This window comes from Delphinus delphis, chromosome 2 (genome assembly GCF_949987515.2).
Source record: "Delphinus delphis chromosome 2, mDelDel1.2, whole genome shotgun sequence".
NCBI classification, from domain to species: domain Eukaryota; kingdom Metazoa; phylum Chordata; class Mammalia; order Artiodactyla; family Delphinidae; genus Delphinus; species Delphinus delphis.
Window position 1 is genome coordinate 20,003,959 of NC_082684.1, and position 8,341 is coordinate 20,012,299.

Genomic DNA, 8,341 nt, shown 5'->3' on the forward strand with positions numbered 1-8,341 from the left:
TCTAGAGTTAATAAAATATTATAGAGTGATATCAATAAAATCATTAAGTAAAGAACTCCAAAATCCATTCCTGGATAAAGACAATCTACAGACTCAATGCAATCCCTATCAAATTACCAATGGCATTTTTCACAGAACTAAAACAAAAATTTTAAAATTTGTATGGAAACACAAAAGACCCCAAATAGCTAAAGCAAACCTGAGAAAGAAAACAGTGCTGAAGGAATCAGGCTCCGTGACTTCACACTATACTATGAAGATACAGTCATCAAAACCGTATGGTAGTGCTCACTTTGGCAGCACACATACTAAAATTGGAATGATACAGAGAAGATTAGCATGGCCCTTGCACAAGGATGACACGCAAATTCGTAAAGCATTCCATATTTTGTGCCCTTCCTCACCGTCTGGACACCCTTTGCTCTTCAGCTCCAAAGGAGAAGTTATGGGTCAAAAGCACAACATCTGGCACTCAATGCTGAAATTGTGATTTTTCACTATAAAAAAAAAAGGGTATGGTACTGGTACAAAAATATAGATCAAAAGTCTTTTGACTTTTGAAATATAGACCAATGCAATAGGATAGAAAGTCCAGAAACAAACGCACACACGTGTGGTCAATTAATCTATGACAAAGGAGGCAAGAATATACAATGCAGAAAAGACAGTCTCTTCAATAAGTGGTGCTGGGAAAACTGGACAGGTACATGTAAAAGAATGAAGTTAGAACATTCTTTAACACCATATACAAAAATAAACTCAAAATGGGTTAAAGACGTAAATGTAAGATCTAATACTATAAAACTCTTAGAGAAAACAATAAGCAGAACACTCCCTGACATAAATTGCAGCAATATATTTTTGGATCCACCTCCTAGAGTAATGAAAATAAAAACAAAAATAAATAAATGGGACCTAATTAAACTTAAAAGTTTTTGCACAGCAAAGAAAAGCATAAACAAAATGAAAAGACAACTCACAGAATGGGAAAAAATATTTGCAGATGAAGTGACTGACAAGGGATTGATCTCTAAAATATACAAACAGCTCATGCAGCTCAGTATCAAAAGCACAAACAACCCAATCAAAAAAATGGGCAGATATAAATAGGCATTTTACCAAAAAAGACATACAGATGGCCAAAAAGCACATGAAAAGATGCTCAACATCTCTAATTATTAAAGACATGCAAATCAAAACTGCAATGAGGTACCACCTCACACTAGTCAGAATGGGCATCATCAAAAATTCTACAAACAATAAATGCTGGAGAGGGTGTGGAAAAAAGGGAACCCTCTTGCACTGTTAGTGGGAATGTAAATTGGTACAACCACTATGGAGAACAGCATGGAGGTTCCTTAAAAAAGTAAAAATAGAACTACCATACGACCCAGCAATCCCACTACTGGGCATATACCTTGAGAAAACCATAATTCAAAATGTTCATTGCAGCACTATTTACAATAACCAGGACATGGAAGCAACCTAAGTATCCATCGACAGATGAATGGATAAAGAAGATGAGGCACATATATACAATGGAATATTACTCAGCCATAAAAAGAAATGAAATTGAGTTATTTGTTCTGAGGTGGATGGACCTAGAGTTTGTCATACAGAGTGAAGTAAGTCAGACAGAGAAGGACAAATATCACATGATATCACTTATATGTGGAATCTAAACAAAAGTGATACAAACGAACTTATTTACAAAACAGAAACAGACTCACAGACTTGGAAAACAAACTTATGGTTACCAAAGGGGAAAGGTGAGTGGGAGGGGTAAATTAGGACTCTGGGATTAATATATACACACTACTATATACAAAATAGATAATCAACAAAGACCTACTGTATAGCACAGGAAACTCTACTCAATATTCTGTAATAAGCTATATGGGAAAAGAATCTGAAAAAGAATAGCTATATGTACATGTGTAATTGAATCACTTTGCTGTACACCTGAAACTAACAAAATATTGTAATTCAACTATACTCCAAAATAGAGTAAAAATTAAATTAAAAAAGCATTAGTCTTTAGGAAGTACAAATCAAATCATGAGATACCACTTCATACCCACTAGGATGGCTGTAATATGTAAATGACAAATAACAATTGTTGTTGAGGATGCAGAGAAACTGGAACCCTCATACATTGTGGGAGATGTAAAATGATACAGCCACTTCAGAAAATAAAGAAATAGTATCAAATAACCCAGCAATTCTATTTCTAGATATCCATAAATATCAAGGAGAATCAAAAACATACATTCAAGCAAAATTTGTACAGGAATGCTCATAGGAACATTATTCATGGCAGCCTACAAACAGAGACAACCCAAAATGGCCATCAACTTATGAATAGACAAATAAAATGTAATAAATCCATACAATATTTTATTTAATATTTAGCCATAAAAAGTGTTGATTTAGCCAAAAAGTATTTAGCAAAAAATGAAGTGCTGATACATGCTATGATGTATCTTGAAAACATTATGCTAAGTGAAAGAAGTCATGTATAAAAGGTCACATAATGTATGATTCTCTTTATATGAAATATCCAGAATAGACAATACCATAGAAATAGAAAGTAGATTAGGGAGGGGTGAATTGGGAGGTACCAGGTTTCTATTTACAAATATTTATAAAGATATTCAGTGATGCAAACACTCTGGAATTAGACAGTAATGATGGCTGTACAACATTGTGAATATTAAAAAAACACTGAATTTACACCTTAAATGATTTAAACTGTGAATTTTATGTTATATAGATTTTGCATCGATTAAAAATTGTATTATTTTATAGGAAACATAGTTAAATTTAAAATATAAATATGTGTAAATGGATATATATTTCATTATTTTATTAATTTCTTAAAATTTAAACCATGGAACAGAATGAGCAAAGTATGTTTAAGGTTCAATATTACCCTTTATACAGAAAATAAATATATTAAATAATTATAGACAATGCTTTGTATATGTTGATTTACTATCTACAGTCTATCACTTTTATGAAGTTGAGCACTTTTACACTTGAATAATGTTTTCACATATTCCATTTATTGGGCTGAGAAAGATCTAATTCCCATTGCTAATTCACTTCAAAATAAGTAACTGAATAAGGATAGATCTTCTGAAGTGATAGTATACAGCAACGCAGGAAAATAAGCAGATATTCTCTCTTTCCTTCCCATACACACTTTTACAGATTATCTCTCCCGAAAACATCTGCTGTCACTGCTTCTTATTTGATTCTCCTTCTCACACCAACATCAATTTTTCAGTCCATAGGCTTCTGCCAGAACTGAATTCACCCAGCCCTGGGGTTGGGCAGGTAATTATGGTCTGGGAAATCAGAGCCATACAATATGCTGGTCCCTGTGATTAAGTCATGGGTGTCTCAATTAGAGGAACTAATTGCAGTTAACATTTTGCTTAGAATGTGACCCTACCTGTGCTTTCTAATACTATAGATACTAGCCTTATGTAATAATTGAAATTAATTACATTTAAATAAAATTAGCAGTTTAGTTTCTTAGTCACACTAGCTACACTAGTCAGGTGCTTAATAGCCACAGTTGTTGGATAATGCAGATAAAAGAACATTTCCATCATATCAGTAATTTCTATTGGACAGTACTACTATATAGTATTTCTATTGGATATATAGTATGGTATTTCTATAGGATAGTACTACTATAGTTTATCTAGACCAGCAGTATCCAGTGTTAGTATAATGGTAGTTTTTGTCTAGTAACCACATTTTTAAAAGGAGAAGAAAAAAATATAAAATATGTTTTAATAAAATATTTTATTTGACACAGTCAATCCAAAATAGTATCATTTTAAACAGATTATCAATGTAAAATTGTTAATGAGAGATTTTTGTATTCATTTTTCATAGTATTTTCAAAATATGGTGTGTATTTTACACCTAAAGCATACCTCAATTTGTATCACTCACATTCCAGTTGTTCAATAGCCTCTTGTGACTAATGGCTAGTATTGGACAGTGTAGATCTGGATGTTATTGCTGGATTTCTCAACCTTAGCATTATTGATATTTGGGGATGGATAATTCTTTTTCTTGGAGGGCTATACTGTATGTTGTAAGATGGTTAGTAGCACCTCTGGCCTCTACCCGCTAGATGCCAGTAGCCTCCCGACCCAGTTGTGACAAACACAATATATACAGTCATTGCCAACTGTCTCCTGAGGAACAAAATTATCCCCAGGCAAGTATCACTACCCTAGGGGAAAAGCTGATCTTTCTTCTGGGAATGCTGGCCCAAAGAATGAAATAAACCTAGAGCCATCAGGGCTACCAAGTGGAAGCTGAGTATGAAGCCAACAGGGCAGGAGCCAGAGTACAAAAATGGGAAGATAGGAGTACCAGTGACATTTTTTAGTCACTTGATCAAGACTCACCTGAATGCTATTGTTCCTCTGGATCTTTCAGTGACATAAACAAATACATTTCTTTCCTTGACCTAAGCCACTTTGTTTTTTCTTTATTTGGCAACTGAAATAGTCATAAACAATCTGTCATTACAATCTAAATATGCAAAATGAAATGAACCCACAAATATTTCTACTTCAAAAACTGAAGATGATTAATCCTTCCTCCCATATGATTTATGATAGATTTCAGTATCCTTCCAAGAGTTACCACATAGAGAATGGAAGTTATTTTGCCTGCTTGACAGCAAATCCACAGCTTGACACTTTTTCCAGCCTTCTGGTGAGGACAACTAGAGTTATTAAGATCATGTGTAAATCTAAGGTACCACAGGATTGTCAAAGGGAAAAAATAAATAAAAATAAAACTTTAGCAATTTCATCATCAACAAAACTTTTGTGGTCACAAATTTTGTGCACAATTCAATTCTGGGGATATAAAACAATATAAGAAAAAGTAAGAAAGGAACTGCTATTTGTCCAAAGTCTTTGTATGTTAGCAAACTTTCTGAAAACATTGCATATTTACTACTTAATTTTAAAACAATGAAGCACAGGAACCTAAGGTTCAGAGAAATACAAACGTCACTGTATAAACATTTAACAATTTGAACTGATATAAATTTCTAAGTATTGATAGAACAACAAACTAAATTTATCATTTTACTCCTTTAGAAGAATTTAAGAGAAAAACTATCCTATGATTTTGCCCCATACACTATTTTCACTGAAGAAAAAAGTATTTAAAAATAACTCTTTTGTCTTATATGAGATCTAATTGGAAAAATATTTTAAAACCAAAGGAAAATGTCACCAAGTGACTTGAACACCTGTACTAAGATGAAAACTTAATTAGCATCAATAATTGTAAACCAATTCCTCATAAAGATTAAACATTCTGGGTTCTTCTCTCAAGATTTTCTGGGGTATGCAAAAAAATGAGGGCAGTGAGGTAGTTACTTTCATTTGATTTTGTTTTTTAACCAAAAGTTTTCAGTTATATTACTTAGAAAACTGATGCTGCTGTGTTTCTTAGGTCTGCCATTTATATTAAATAATCTCATCAGAATAAAATATTTCACAAATTTTAATAAAACTGATAATCAGGTATAGAAATCTACAGATTTTATCTTTTAAGAATATGTTATATTTATATTACCTTAATCTTATATCTTTTAAGAATATCTGTCTATGTACATATGTATGTATGAATGTAACTCTCTACTTACATTTAAATCTGTCTATATCTTTATTAGGGTGTTGCTGACCTCCTAATAATATTTTTGCATAAAAAGTTTACATTATTCCCCATCAGACTGTCCATAGCACAGCTTACATTGTGATAAAAGTGTTAACAAACATTCTGGTTTTCCCCTATGAAATATCTAATAAAAATTTAGAAGAATAAACAAACTCAAACAATGGATTTTCAAAAAACAAGAGCTGGAAAAAATGTACTTCTTCTTGTGAAGACATTTTATTATTTTTTTGAAAGTGACATTTTGAATCCAGCTTATTGTTTGACCCATTCTTCTCCTCCTTCTCACTATTTGAGCCTAGAAAAAGAAAAAGGAACATGACAGAAATGTTCCAAGTAATGAACTTTCAAAGGAACAACTGTGGGATGGTAAATAGCAGAGTCAAATTTGGAGATTTGGCTCCTTGTTTGGAACACAATTTTCTAAAAGGAAGCTGCTAGATGTCCTTCCATTTCCAAAAGAAGGGAGAATATTGGCACCTCCAGCACAGTTCATTGCTGCTGTTACCTGGAGAATTTTGAATGGGTTTTGAGATTCTCTGAGAAGACAAAAAATAAATAACAAACAAACAAAACACTTGACTTTGTCTAATTCATAACAATCTCACTAAGACAGGAAAAAAATTTTGCATTAAATGTAATGGGTGTTAAACAAACCAGAACATATTTTTAATTACTAAAATAACAGCTATAGCTATAGTAATTCACATTAGGTATGTACATGAGTTGGATGAAAGTGAGAATTATACAATTGAAAAGCATTTTATTTTTAAAAATTGAAATGATTTAGAAATATAAAGCAGAAAAATCTGCTATTCTTATTCTTAGTGGGTGTGTATATGTTGATGGTGTTGCATCCTCATGTATATTTGTAGGAGGAGGGAGAAAGAGGAGGAGGTACAAATTTATCTCACCTTCTAGTTTTTCATGCATGTTTCTAGTTGAGGAAACAAAATGGTTCTGACACATACAGAATTATATTTACGATACGTCAGCTATCATATTCACAATATAGAAAATCAAATATGTCAAATTGCTAAAAAGTTCTATGATTCAGAATGGTAAGTTTTATATGCATTCAACAGTTTTTGGTAAAACTTTATGATTAAAAATAATAAACAAATTGGCTTCCCAATAATTCTAGAAACGTAATAGATTTAGCTTATTATCTATGTATGGTTGTTAATATTTGGCATCAGTGTTTTTAACAAACAGGTTGGAATGATTGGTGTTACATCCATTGAACATTTAAGTGATTACTAGGTTTCTATTTCAGTGAAGAACAAATGAGATGATTATTAAGGTCAATAAGCTATGGTTATTGGTTCTCATAGCATGCCATCTAACAGACGAGACAGTCACATAAATTGATAATTATAATAGATTGTAATACGTGCTATATAAATATACACACACAAAAGCTTTCCAAGCACAAAGAAGGCAGTGAATGAGGAGTATTCAGTTCACTAGAAGCTTTGCTAAGGAGGCACTTCTTGAAATAGGCTTGGAAGAAATGATGCTTATTTAACCCACTTCTTTCTCTAAAACTCTCTTAGTCTACTCCTTCCTGCCTACAGCCTATGTTTTAGTTGCTTCCCTAAATGTGGCTTCTCAGATCCTCCAGAATGACCACAGATCATACTTGACACTTTTACAGCACATCTGCACATATGACAGTATATTTGAGTTATAATGTCAACCTGCCTCATCACACTGACCTTCATGATGACCACAGTAAATTTATGCAGCAACAGCATATGAAACAACGTCTGCGCTGATGTTAAAAAGAATGGATGAATTAATTAATATATTATTGGGTTGGCCAAAAAGTTCATTCGGGTTTTCCATAACATTTTATGGAAAACCCCGAATGAACTTTTTGGCCAACACAATATTTTCCCAGATAGAGCATTGGGGGAAATGTCATTCCTGAAAGCTGTAATTGCACCTACATAATGCAATGAAGAATATACCAAGAATTATTTTGTGACCCTAGAACTTAGTATGGTTGGAAGTTCCTTACCTTATTCTACTTCGTTATATTCCAGAATATTTAACAGCTTCTAATATTGTATATAATTTATATATTTGTTGTATGTATTTTTTTTAACCCTGCTACAATACAAGATAGTCAAAGTAAGGATCTAGCTCTCTTTTGTTTTCTCATGTCCCACCAGAGCCAAGAATAATGCCAAAGGTGATTTCAGTTGGACAATATTAGAACTGAAATTCAAACTCAGGTCTCAGCTATTCATAAAGTAACTTTCCAAAACCGACATTCAAAAATAGACATAACAACTAATGATATTCTTCATAATTTATTTCAACTAAACACTTGTACATTAATAATTTGTCATCTTCAAAATAATTATAAGTAATAATAAAGCATACTAAAGTGAACGAAGTAGAATATATTCTCTTGAGTTAATCATGTTCTACCATGTAATTAAGACAATTATGGATCCAGTTATAAGGTGGAGAGATATTAGTTATGACCGATCTAAGAAAGCACTATGGAAGCACAGGATTCTATTCTGTTTGGGATGATTGAAAAAAGCTTTGTGGATGAGATAGCATTTGAGCTGAAATTTTGAAAATCTGCTTTCTTTATAAAAGAAAA

The 8,341-nt window shown here is 32.4% G+C and overlaps 1 non-coding gene across 1 annotated transcript; it reads left to right on the top strand.

Annotated features, from left to right (window-relative positions):
- The first annotated feature begins 284 nt into the window (after positions 1-284).
- Positions 285-391, top strand: LOC132421502 (U6 spliceosomal RNA). The gene has a single exon (XR_009518746.1). It is a non-coding gene; the product is annotated as a U6 spliceosomal RNA (small nuclear RNA).
- Positions 392-8,341: the final 7,950 nt, after the last annotated feature.